We start from the raw sequence: 14,024 nt of genomic DNA on the forward strand, positions 1-14,024 counted from the left end.
TGTCTGTGACCAGTGCACCACAGGCATGCAACTTTAAATAACGAACTGTATTCAAAACACATTGAAACACATGAAGCGTCTGCCTTTGAATAGGAAATAGCCTAGCGGTGGAGCAATGAACAGCTCGTTACAAAAGCAAGTACCATGGGGTGTTACTGTATGGATACAATTTCTCATTCAACAGCAAATCGATTTACTGAGAAATTAACAGCTCATTGACTTGGTTAAGTTGCCCATAAATTTTATAGCATTGAGAAAGCCCATTGTTTTCATCTGGTTTCAGAGAAAACAACCGGCAACGATCCATACGTCATACGCTCCGGGCATCGATGGTTATTTTCAAAGCCAGAAAGGCAAAATTTAGCTGGTTTAGCAATGTGCTGACCGAAGACAACAATGGAACCGAATTCTCTATGTAGGACCCAGAAACTAAGGAGCAGAAAATATTTTGCTTTAGATCGTCCTTCCTCTTATATTTTATTCAATGTTTGTTATCCTGCACAATTCACCGATGTGATGAATCTCTATTCAACGGGGTGGTATTTTCTAGCACGATTCAGTGCTCGCTCAAATTCTAATTCAACCAGGTTGTTACTGTGTGCCTTGTGTTTATTTATCCATAGCTTGCCCACATGTGCATATATTCGGATGGTGGTAGCACCTTAGCCGAATCAGTCAAAAAGTACTGCGGTAACCATGCTCTGGCATTTTGGCATAAATCATGAGCAGCTCTTCAGCATAGTCTGTAAGAGGCGCTTTATGCTTTACTTCGGCCACACTTTGTTGGTTTGTTAGCGGTGCTGGAATTGAAGTTTTCAGAGCAGAAATTCAATGAAAACTTAAGCGAAAAACTTTTCATGCAATTCAAAAAGAGATTCTGGTTTGCTCATGGTGGAAAATGAATATCCAAAAATAACGGAGCAATCATCAACACATCGGATACTCGATTATATGAGCAATCGAAAACAGTCTGGAAATCGCGGTTTTATGGGTTGTGAGTTCACTATATCAGTTTAAATCGACAAAATTGAAGCGACGAAGAGACTGCTAACTTTTTTTCTGATGAACTCGAGCAACTTCGCAGCATTTTAGCCAGTGCTGATAAGCATCAATTCTTCTACACTCAAATTAGCTGAAAATGAAGGCAACCTTATAAGATAAACCTGCATGAATTTAAATTTTCACATGACAACATTCACCACCGAGTTTCGTCAACATTTGCTTTTGTGCATTCGTGGATGTATGTTTATTATCACCTGTATTGTTGTCAATATCAATGTTCGTCTTCATCTTGGTGGGGATTAGGACATGATGCATATTAAACAAATTGAAAGAGCGGTGATAGAGTGTCGATGAAAGGGATTCAAAGCCATAATAAGGTTTCGTTTCATTTGAAAATCGACGACACTTTCACTGAAAGGGGTGAACAAAGCAACGACAAGGAAATCCAAAGCCAGCCTTTCGTTCTAAGCGTGCTTATTCATTTTCATTTTTTGCTGATCATCTAGCTAGGCATTATTGAAATAATGCGGTACACACGTTGTATGAAAGAAATAAAACTCGAGTTAATTTTAGAGCCTTGAAAATGTGGAGCTCTGGTTGGGAGGGCTTTTTCATTAACCAAATGGAGACTGAGTCAATGTCAGCACCAAGGTTTTTAATCGACTACCGTCAGCGTTGACGTTAGTAATGGTGAATTTACATTGCCGTCGTTAACGCAGACGGTATCGATGGTTATCGATTAACAACCCTGGTCGGCAGTATAAAAACGAGCCTAGTTTTAACATATTTTCGGGACAATTTAACCTTTATCAGTTACAAATCAAATTTTAAATCATTACTAATTGAAAATAGAGGTTTGAAAGAAAGACATCTAAAACCCTTAAAGATCCGTTTATTTTCTCCGATTCTAAAAAATATTAAGTGTGACAAAAATAAGCCTATTCCTATCACAATTTAAATTGCATTAGTGTATGTTTCCTTAAGCATGTGTTTAATATTCGGAATATTCAAGCAAAACAATGTTTCAGTGGTGCCGGTTGCCTATCTCCCCAGCGGGCCTGGGTTTAATCCCAGTCGGCTCCACTGGGATTTTCTGAGGCATAACATCTCTGATCATGCCTTTCTTTGGAAGGTAAGTAAAGCCGTTGGTCCCCGGTCCATGAGTTGATGGGTCGATAGGTAGGGTCCTGGTATGAGAGCTGCCTCCCTGGCGTCGGTACACACTACGAAAAAGACGTGTAAATTTCGATTCCCTGAGACCGACACATGTAAGCGGCCCTTTTGACATAATAATCAGTTGAAAGAAACGAGAAAATCAATTCAATCAAACGTTCTCTTCGTCAAGTTTTTTATCGTTCGGTTTGAGAACACTTAATTTTACATGAAATTTTTGTTTACGTTCCATGATTTACGTCCAATATGGATTACGTCTCGTGTAAAAGTAGTTATTTCTAAGTGCGTAGCATTGGTACTCAGTGCGGAAAACAAATCATGGAAAAAAGCATAAGGGGAAATGGATGCAATGTCGGCCTAAATGCCTCTAAATTCAACAATTCAATAGCGACCAAAAATGTACATAAGTACCGTCCCAATGACGCGTTCATCTAGATAAAATTGATGAATGGAAGATATTTAGCGATGGGCCCAATCTTAGATCCATAGGCCAACATTAGAGCCGATAAATCGATAATTGACGATAAATCAATAAAAATCATTTCAGTGTCCATATAACCGAAGATAATATATCAAGAAGACTGGCAACTCTGCCATTTTCTCATACGACTGCTATGAGACCGGCACAATCGCGTCATCTGACGCGAAAAGGCAAATGCTTCGAACGATGCATAGCAATAGATTGCAAACTCAGAACAATGGTTTGTGTATTTGCTCATTTCTCTATGAGTTACTTCCACCTTTGCTCGAGCGCAGCGCTACTGTATCTGTCGCTTGGATTCTGGCAGAGTTGCCAGTCTTCTTGATTTGATGTCTACCCACACTTTCTCGACAGTACTCTCAGCATTAAATCGCTGTTTTTTATGAAAATACAGGGCAACATTAAAACTGCATTTTAAAGTTAACTGTTTGGAATCAATGACGACATTTTATTAGGGTGAAACGATTGTACGACTTTTCGCCGAAAACCAGTTCCCCGAAAACACTTTCCCCAAAAGTTTTATACCCGAAATACAATTCCCCGAATGAACCAGTTCACCGAAAGGAACGTTTTCCCGAAAACTATTTCCCCGAAAGATACAATTTCCACTGTACGATCTATTTAAATATGATCCTAGGGTTGGTTACAACTTTTCTGTATGAAATGTAGAAAAATATCTCTGCTGAATATTTATAAACAGTACAAAGTCAAAGATGCTTATTTCAAATAACAGATTCCCCCCCCCCCTCACCATCCTTCTCGTGATGGCGGGGGAGGGGGGAGGGAATTCCCCTCACCATCATTCTCCAACGGGGGAGTTTGGTAAAGAGAGATGATTAAACCGATTTGCACCTTACTAAAGTTGTCCTTGCTCGCTTTCAACTCTCTATATGCAATTTTCACACTGCCGTACTCTAACGGAACTATCAATTCTATACTTTCATCTCCTCATCTATTGTTTAAACATTACCACTTGAGTCTGTTATTTAAAATTAGCATCGAAGGACTATGTAAATCGTTGACTTCACGCAAAAGTAATACTAAACATATAGTCAAAGTACAAAGTCGTTCAACACCCTAGATAAAGTTTGTGGTTATGGCTTGTTGTGACATTTGGCGACGGCTTTCGTTAAAAGCTTGCATTCGTATTTGATTGACCAGTGTGTAAAGTGTACGAACGAAGTGGTTCCTATCCAATAATTTCATAATGAAAACTTTGCTAGAAAAACTTTGTAAAATATACTGCGAAACCGAGTTTTCGTTAAAGCCTTTATTCGCGTTTCAAGACGTATGCGGACCAGCATATTCGTGGCCAAAATAGGGTTACGGTATGTAATGTGGGTCTAGTCCTTTCATTCGGCCTATCACGCAAATAAATAATTAATTAAGGAATATTACACAAAAAATAAGGAAAATATTGATCACTGATGATTGATAAATGTGTACCACACACAAATCAATTTATATCACAACATTTCAATACATTTTCAGCTCTCGTAAGTAATAAAACTGGTTGAGAATATCACTCTGTTCGGAGTTTTTAGCCGCCATGACTTCTAAGGTTAAGATGGGAAGGTTGCACTGACGATCATCAAATGGCCTGATTATGGCATTTATTGAATGGAATTACCTGATAATACACACTAGACGTAAAACTCACAGTTACTGTTTGAATATTTTATGTTTATTTTAATTGTTTAACAACGTTTTCACAAGTAAATCATGGACCCAACTTTAGGGACACATTTCTTTTCTATGTTCCTAACTTTGGCCCATGAAATTCATTTGACAGCATATAGCAATAAGAGTAACGTCAACAATGTGGTTTGCATTTGGATGATAAGGAACGAACAGGAAGGGAGATTTTTTCTGCCAAATCTGTATAATGAACATCACAATGTTTTGATTTAGATATTCTGCGGTCGAAAGACGATAAGCGAAATTTTTAATTTTTAATTTTTAACTTGAGTGATTTAATGTAGTTTTCGTAAAATTTTCTCTAAGAAATGTTTTGAGGAATGAAGAGTATTAAGTTAACAGTGATAGTGATAAAAAAAAATACATAAGAAAACGTTACCAAGAGCGTTTTTTTTGAGAATCAAACAGGATAGGACGAAGTTGCATCCATAAATAGACCCAATTTGGGGACAATAGACCGATATTACATACATTTCCCTGGTGAGTTTTTGTCTTAAAAAAAGTAAGTTTTTCAACTTTTTGCGGTTCCTGATAGCAAACGACATGATAAGCATATCTAAGCATACCATTTAGCAGTAGAATATCGTTTGCAGGTAAATTAATTGATGAGTTATGATTAAAAACGTAATCTATGGCTGCATATTAGACCGAGGTTAGGGACGTATACCCTACATAATGAAAATAATCATGTCCGATATATTTAGGGGAGAATGGTATACAACGCACCCCCTGGGCAGAACGCACCAGCTGACTTTGATTTGTGTTTTTCATGGCTTTTACGTAACTATTTTGTTGTCTTATCAAGCAGCACTTCTAGCATAGCATCTGAATTAAAAATCCTGCATGATAAATCCTAGAATTGGATTAAAAATTCCAAGAAAAACTAAAAACAAAATGAAAAAGTGCGTCTTACCCCGGGGGTGCGTTATGTACTGTTCTCCCCTACATACCGTGAGGGTGTGAAACTCACAAAATTATTTCAATATTGATGGCCTACGAGATTCCAGGAGCTTGACCTTTACATTTTTTAACGAAAGTCACATTAATATGTTTATTGTGATATTATTCGATACATGTAGTTAACCAGGGAACATTCTCAGATTCGGGAAATGGCACATTCGGGAAAATTATTTTCTGGGAACTGTTTCATTTCGGGAATAGCTTCATTCGGGGAAATAACTTTTGGAGAAAGTGTTTTCGGGGGACTGGTTTTCGGGGAAAAGTCATACAATCGGTGAAACTGCTTTGAAAGCATAAACTTCAACCACTGATTTTTCGTAAATATAAGCATTTCCATAGGGGAAAAGTTCTCTTCGGCAATACCTTAACCTATTATCGTCAGGGGGGTAAACAACGTCCTTGAGAGCTCAATTTTGGCATGTGGATACATTGTGTTTCAGAGCAACTATTGGCCAAATTTGAGTGCTCTAGGACTTTGTTTACCCCCCTGACGATAATAGGTTAAGGTATTGCCGAAGCCAACTTTTCCCCTACTTGATGGTTAACAAAAGCAGTTTCACTCTTTTCAATGTGGATGGAGATGTGACAACACAGCCTTCAAAACATCGTTACATGTATTTGGTTTCAGTCACAAATTAAATATGGTTACCAAATTTTGATTAACGCTGTGGGTAATTCATAAAAACATTCCAATTAATGAATTTACACACAAGTGGTCGAATCGGAAAAGTCCCCCCTTTCAAGCATCATTTAATGCTGAATGATGACTCAGCCACACATCGACCGGTTAATAAAATTTCACCTTCAGCAAACGAAACACAACAGCGTTATTGGTCCCCTGTATAGACGATGTTTAACAAATGCATGCGGAAAACTGTGTGTGTGCACCGAGCGTAGGGCACAAAGGACGCAATGTTGATCATGTACAGTAACCCCTCTGTACATGCAGTGGGTGGTACCGTCCATCCACTGCTATTTCCTCGGCTTTCCTTCAACCAATTGAGCTGATATACGAAGGGGTTACTGTAACTCGTACCATTGCATGTAATGCTACACACTTAGAAATAACTAATTTTACACGTGACGGAATCCATCGTTGACATAAAGGATGAAACGTAAACAATCATGTCATGTAAAATTAAGGTCTCCAAGTTGGACAATTCGTTACTCTACGAAAAGTTCGTTTGATTGAACTGAATTTTGCGTCTGTTATGACTCAAATTTATGTCAAAATTGACGCTCGTATATGTCAGGCTCAGATCATCTAAATTTACATGAATTTTTCTAAGTGTGTAGCTCAAGGGACAAATGAAAGAAAAATCAAAAAATGGACTGCCCATCCAGGGAAAGGTCTACAGGAAGACGTAAAACGCTCTATGAGAAAGAACGATGGATAAAAAAATGAAGCCCCGAGCCGGAAATCCACTATTCTAGGGCTCTCGTTTGCTGCCTTTTTGCAGCTGGCTTCCTTCAGGTGTGTGCATGTATTTAAATTTGGCTTTTCAGTGAACTAAATTCAAATAAGAGTAAGACCGATGCTCTCTTAATCCACCCACATACTGCGCTGCCGAGCCCGGTAAGGCGGTGGATGGTGCGGGAAACTCCGGTAGGTTTACGGTTTCCAAGTGACACACAAGCCTGAACCGGGCAGGTCGATCCGTTGAGTGTGTGTATGTGTGTTATTCGAGCTCTTCTGCTTGGCTCCTACTTTCTTCTCGGTCGTCGTCGTGAAGCAGTTCTAGACGAACATGTAAAAAAGGAGCATTGAGCCCAATGTAAACAATTACTTTAAACTTCGATTTCTTCCGGTCACAAAACTCCCCCGCAATCCAACTACACCATATGATAGAGAAAACCTTTCTGTACCAGATGCTACTGTTAATGTGCGTAAATGTTTTGAGATTCGTGCAAAATTGACGTTTAAATTCATGGTTTACACTAGGCTCATCGGCCCTTTCAAATGTTCGTCAAGAGTTGTGTGTACATCTGTATCATGCTGCGTTTTCTAGCATAGAAAAAAAAAGATAAATAGCTCCGGGGATTTAAAACGGTATGGATGATGTTACATGGTTGATACGTACCTTGGTCTTGCATCGCAATGGAAGCACCGGGAATAAGTGCAAAAATACATTTGTAATTTCTGGTATAGGTGGATTGCTTCCCAGCGATTCATGCTTCCCGAATGATGCCGGCGCTTGTATGACTTCCGGGTTTGCAACGCAACGAACTGTTTTCACTCAGAGCAGTGAAACAAAATTGAAATGGAAGGTAAATTCTGTGTAAGATTAGGAAATAACAGGATCGCATTTCCTGCTAGATGAAGTTTCTCAATCAGAAACAGTATGGCACGTAATGTGAGAGGGATTTCAGAATCAGTTTAAAAGTAATTAGAAGCTTCTGGTTAGTGTTTAAATTACTGTTGTAATAAAAAGTTTGTGGATGATCATTAATGTATACTACTGTTTTTTTCTTTGGCACATAGGTCCCAACTGGTACTTTTCACCTGCTCTCAACAGGTTTGAAAGATTGGAACACTAATTAAATACTCAAGAGTCATGGCAATCTACAACTTTGAAATGTTGTTACCTTCTTAAACCCATCCTAACTTACAATTCTAGATTGAGATTAAACTTATAAGATAAATCGTCTTTAATAATAATAATTTGTACATAAACCTAAAGGTTAAAGGAAAAGTTTCGTTGGATATATATTTATTTGATGAACTTTTGATTGGCATGTTTTACCCTTCTTACAAAGAAGGGTATAGATATCACTTGAAAAACCGACTATCGATCCGAGGCCTGGAGGGCCGAGTGTCATATACCATTCGACTCAGCTCGACGAGATCGGAACATGTCTGTGTGTGTGTGTGTGTGTGTTTTTTTTTTTTTTTCATAGTAAGGTTTAGGAAAACTTCAAGAAGCCTGGCCTGTAGTGAAGGTGGCACGGTGTGGTATCCACTAGTTGCCTAGTGCAGCTCCACTAAAACCCATTCCTTACTCTCTCCTCTGCCTGGATCCCCCCGGGACCACTGTGAAGCGACTACTTCGGGGGGTGGCTGTGCTCATGCACTTGTCGTACTCTCAGCGCTAGCTGGCGTTGCTAGATCGCTGCTCTTCTCTCCATTTACGCTGCAGCTCTGACATAATCTGCGTGACTGCCCTGCTGACGGCATTCCAAGAGTCCTCCTCTCGACACATTTCATCAACGACATTCTCCACGTTAAGGACGGGCATCTCCGTTCGCACTGCCTCGAACCTTGGACAGTCAAAGACCACATGCTCCGGCGTTTCATCGACGTTGCCACACTCCGGACAGAGGGGTGACGCTGCGTGTCCGAACCGATGCAGGTATTTCCTGAAGCAGCCGTGGCCAGACAGGATCTGCGTTAGGTGGAAATTGACTTCTCCGTGTTTTCTGTTCACCCAGGTCGAAAGAATCGGTATTAGTCTATGTGTCCATCTACCGTTCTCCGTCGTGTTCCACTCCTGTTGCCACTTAGCCAATGACTCCACTCTCACAACTTTTCGTACTCTTCCGGCTTCTCTCTGCCTGTAGCACTCGCTGTCCTCCGCCAGGGTGATGCCGATAGGGATCATACCGGCGATAACGCATACTGCTTCCGACGAGATGGTTCTGTACGCACTCACGACTCGCATGGCCATGAGCCGGAACGTACTGCTCAGTTTCCTTTGGTTCTGCTTCGTTTCCAGCGCTGGAACCCAGGCTGGACCTCCATATCTCAGTATCGATGATGACACGCTGGCCAGAAGACGCCTCTTGCTACTGCTGGGACCAGCGTTGTTCGGCATGATTCTAGCTATCGCGTTGATGGCCTTCGAAGCCTTCTCACAGGCATATTCGACGTGGCTGTTGAAGTTTAGCCGGTCATCGATCATCACTCCCAGGTATTTTAACACACGCTTCGAGGCTATGGTGTGCTCCCCGACGGTGATTTCTGCCCGCTGTACCGCTTTACAGTTACTGACCAATAACACTTCCGTTTTGTGGTGGGCTATTTGCAGCTTCGCTCCTTTCATCCAGTTACCAATCATGTCGATTGCCTCGGTTGACAACACTTCCACCTCTTCCAGCGTCTCGCCTGTTACCGTCAAGATGACGTCGTCCGCAAAGCCAACGATCTCAACTCCTTTGGGCAGTTTCAGCGTTAGCACGCCGTTGTACATCCCGTTCCAGAGCGTTGGACCAAGGATGGAGCCTTGTGGAACTCCCGCTGTGATCCTAATCGATCTCTGTCCCATGTCTGTCTCGTAGACCAGAACCCGGTTCTGGAAATAACTCCTCAGGATCCTGCACAGGTAGTCAGGGACCCTCATTCTATGCAGTGCTTCGGTGATGGCCTCCCAGCTGGCGCTGTTGAACGCATTCTTGACGTCGATCGTCATCACGGCGCAATATCGATCTCCTCTCCGCTTCTGTTTGGACGCCTTTTCAGCTCTCTCGACCACTGTCCGAATTGCATCCACCGTCGATCTCCCTTTCCGGAATCCGAACTGCCTCTCCGACAATCCGTGCTCACTCTCCGTGTATTTCGTCAGCCTGTTTAGGATGATCCTCTCCAAGAGTTTTCCGAGTGTATCCAGCAGGCATATAGGCCTGTATGATGCTGGATCCCCCGGCGGTTTTCCTGGTTTCGGCAGCAACACTAGCTTCTGTATCTTCCACCTGTCAGGGAAGTGACCCTCGTTCAGGCATTTCTGCAGCACCATCCTGAACATGTCCGGGTATGACTGGATCGCCGCTTTCAACGCTACGTTGGGGATTCCATCCGGACCGGGAGCTTTCTTCACCTTCAATCCTTTCGCCACTACTACGAGCTCCTCGTTGGTGATTTCGACGTTATCTCCCTCTCCTTCTCCGTACGGTGTAGGTGGCCAGGTTGTTGGGTCGTGCTTCGGGAAAAGTCCTTCCACGATGACTTTCAGCTTCACTGGGCACATTTCAGCGGGCATCGTTGGACCTCTGATGTTCGCCATCACGACTCGGTATGCGTCGCCCCAGGGGTTGGCATCAGCATCTCGACACAGCTCCTTAAAACAGTTCGACTTGCTCTGCTTAATCACTCGTTTAAAAGCGGCCCTGGCCGCTCGAAACACTTCTCTTCGTTCCTCTCTGTCTGCTTCCGTTCTTGCTCTCTGAACACGTCTTCTGGCTCTGAGACAACTAGCGCGGAGAGTACTAAGTGCCTCGTTCCACCAGTAGACTGGACGCCGTCTGTTATTTGGCTCCAGTTTCCTCGGCATGGTCGTGTCACATGCTCTCACTAACGTTTCTGTCAGCTCGTCCGCATTTAGATCTACGGGACTCCCGTCCACACGAAGTGCCTCAATGAACAAATCCTTGTCGAAAGCTTTCGTCTTCCACTTTCGGTCACAAGTTCTCGTCGTTGACCGATGCCATATCGTATCGCCTGATGGTCGCTATGGGTATATCCTTCGCACACTCTCCAATCCATGTTTGCCATCAGCGACGGACTGCAGGGTGTGTGTGTGTGTGTGTGTGTGTGTGTGTGTGTGTGTGTGTGTGTGTGTGTGTGTGTGTGTGTGTGTGTGTGTGTGTGTGTGTGTGTGTGTGTGTGTGTGTGTGTGTGTATGTGTGTGAGTGTATGTGTGTGAGTGTATGTGTGTGTGTGTGTGTGTGTGTGTGTGTGTGTGTGTGTGTGTGTGTGTGTGTGTGTGTGTGTGTGTGTGTGTGTGTGTGTGTGTGTGTGTGTGTGTGTGTGTGAGTGTGTGAGTGTGTGTGTGTGTGTGTGTGTGAGTGTGTGTGTGTATGTGTGTGTGTGTGTGTGTGTGTGTGTGTGTGTGTGTGTGTGTGTGTGTGTGTGTGTATGTGTGTGTGTGTGTGTGTGTGTGTGTGTGTGTGTGTGTGTATGTGTGTGTGTGTGTGTGTGTGTGTGTGTGTGTGTGTGTATGTGTGTGTGTGTGTGTGTGTGTGTGTGTATGTAACGAAATGAATGCACTCACGTTTCTCAGCAACCGCTCTACCGATTTGGACAAACTTGGCGCCAAATGATAGGTCTTGGGGTCCCATTGAACCAATCTGGTCTATACAAGGTGTGGAGATCTAGCCCTGACGTATGTGTTGGTTGAGGGAAAAATGTAAACTTTGCGGGAGACGATGGTGACGACGTCATAACACTCGAAAGGAAATTTGCGAAATAAGAAGTAAAACAAATCCTAGCTATTTTTGCATGATGATTTTGTTTGATTGTATTCTTTTGTAAAGTCGCCGTAAAATATCGGCTGGCAATTTTTATTTTATGGTAACTCTCTACTTGATAACAGGCAAAATCTCACAAACAGGCTGCTTTTTCATGGTATACAGTGTGATAATTCAATAATCAATAAATTATCTCAACATTTGGTGGTAGCCCATTCATAAATTCTGGTAACATATATAAATTCTATAATCCATATTAATTTTCCTATGCAAGCTCCGATCGAAACAAACGCTATGACGTCACTACAAGAGTGATTGAGTGAACGAAAGAAACGAATCGTGCGAAGCGGAATGAAAGCCGAGTGAAAACGAAGTGCACCAATACATTCAGGCCTACAATACCACACCTTGTATAGACCAGGTTGCCATTGAACGCTATTGAACGGTTTTGGAATCGGTAAACTGGTTCCGGAGATATGGCCGGAATAAGATCCGGTGAATATGGGCCTTCACGCTGGATTTAACGGAAAACGTATTAAAACCATCATGCGACACATCAAATTACTACAGAATTCAAAAATAAGATCAATGCAAGTCGTGTTAAGTGTTCCAGACCACATTGGACACACTTGGACATGTTCCGGGTACCCCGGGGAAGTTGCTTGAATATGAATTGAATTAAAACCCATTAAATCACATTAAAATAAGATGATAAGGTGATTGGTAGCCTCACCAAATAGACTACACCCGGATATATTCCGGGTACCCTCAGGCAGTGGCGTAGCGTCACTGGATGACACGGGGGTGGGGGGCTTGGTCACTGATAATGACAATAAAATAAATAAACTTGAATAAGTAAGAAGAGTCTGATCACACCATAGGTGGATACATTCGGGTTTTTATATGTTATGAATGGTGCGTTCTTCGTCATTCGAAAATAGTTTCGCTGATATTTTATTTTCGGAAATCGGAACAATACAGTGATATTTTCTTGTACCTGGGATCTTTTTGGCCTTTTCAAAAATGCTTTTCCATTCTGCAGCCCCCTGTTCGTATTCCTTTTGTGACACAAAACAAAATGACATTTTTGTTAAATAATCATTACTCTTCTGGTTAGCCCATGCATATAACTCTGCTGCACTTGTGATTGGATGTTCGTGTTCTACAGCCACACTTGCGTTCCTTGTTAATGTGCCACCAATCGCGTCACATGGTCCCTTGCCATGCGAAGTTGCAAAAAAGTGCCATTCAACATCAATATTGTACTTCGTTTTAAATTTACAAAGACTTGCAAAATTTTTGCAATTTTTATATTGGGATGCAGCTCCATCAGACATAAACATCGCTTTTTTTACTTGTATTTTTGTTTGCAAAAAGGTCAGTAATTTTGAAATGAATACTTGCACCGCAATTGTATCGTATTTTAAAACTTCAGAGATTACGATCAAACTTAAATTTTTAATTATACCTGATTCTGAATAACTAATGCAAAAAGGATGAATAGTAGCTTGTTGATTATTCCAGTAACTACTTTGGGCAGCATTTTGAAGAACAAATCACAAATTATGACAACTTCTCCATTTTTAAGAGTATTTTTTGTATTTCTCAAGAAACTAGACTGCTGAGTTTTAATATTATCATGGGATACCAGTTTATCCAACTTTTTGCAAAAATAAGGAACAAATCCATCTACTGGTTTTACAAGTTTCTCTAAGCTACATCGATCAGTTGAAACTCATTGTTAAAAACATATTTCAGACATACCCTGTTCCTCGAATTTTTCTGAAAAACTTCTTTAAAAATCTGAGAGACCTGGACAACGTTCGCATTCGCGGAGATAACAATGTTTAGTTCTGGATGATGAGCTGCATAATATTTCTTCAAAATAATGGTTGAAATCTTTTTCGAATGAATATTTTCTAAGACAATGAAGCATTAAATTAATATTTTCATGGATGGTACAAACACAAATATTTTGAGAACCTGAACTACCAAGTAATTTGCAATGCTTTGGTTTTAGTGCTGCAAATGAACTAAATCCAATGCTATTTTTACTAACTTCTTGAAATGTAATAAAAGCTTCTCGCAATGTACAAACTAAAAGTCGCTTTTGAATATGAATCTTCTTACCTTCCTTCTTCACTGAAACGTAATCGTTTAGTCCTGGCGTGGCTCTGCTTATCTGGTCGCTTTCGAAGAACTGCAATACCTCGAATTTTAATTTCGGGATCCAAACCGTGTCCTAACCTTTTGTTGGGGGTGGCCAATACTCCTTTCCCGTTTGCCAAGCATCGAGCTTACAATACAATGTATTTATTTGTTTCAAACTCGTCCATCACCGTTTGCGTTGACCAAGATTTCGGCAAAATCGTCAGAATCCTTATTTGATCGTCTCTCGATGAACCTGGATCAGCAAATCTCTCTTTCAGTTGTCCGATCATCTCATTGTGTTCCGCAGCTTTCAATTTTAGTTGCTCCAGATCATCTTCTTCCGCTTGAAAACCGAAGATGCGTTTCTTAATGCCATTGG

The sequence above is a fragment of the Ochlerotatus camptorhynchus genome, unplaced genomic scaffold (assembly GCF_037179485.1).
Source record: "Ochlerotatus camptorhynchus isolate MF236.1 unplaced genomic scaffold, CSIRO-AGI_Acam_v1.1 ptg000320l, whole genome shotgun sequence".
Classification (NCBI taxonomy): domain Eukaryota; kingdom Metazoa; phylum Arthropoda; class Insecta; order Diptera; family Culicidae; genus Ochlerotatus; species Ochlerotatus camptorhynchus.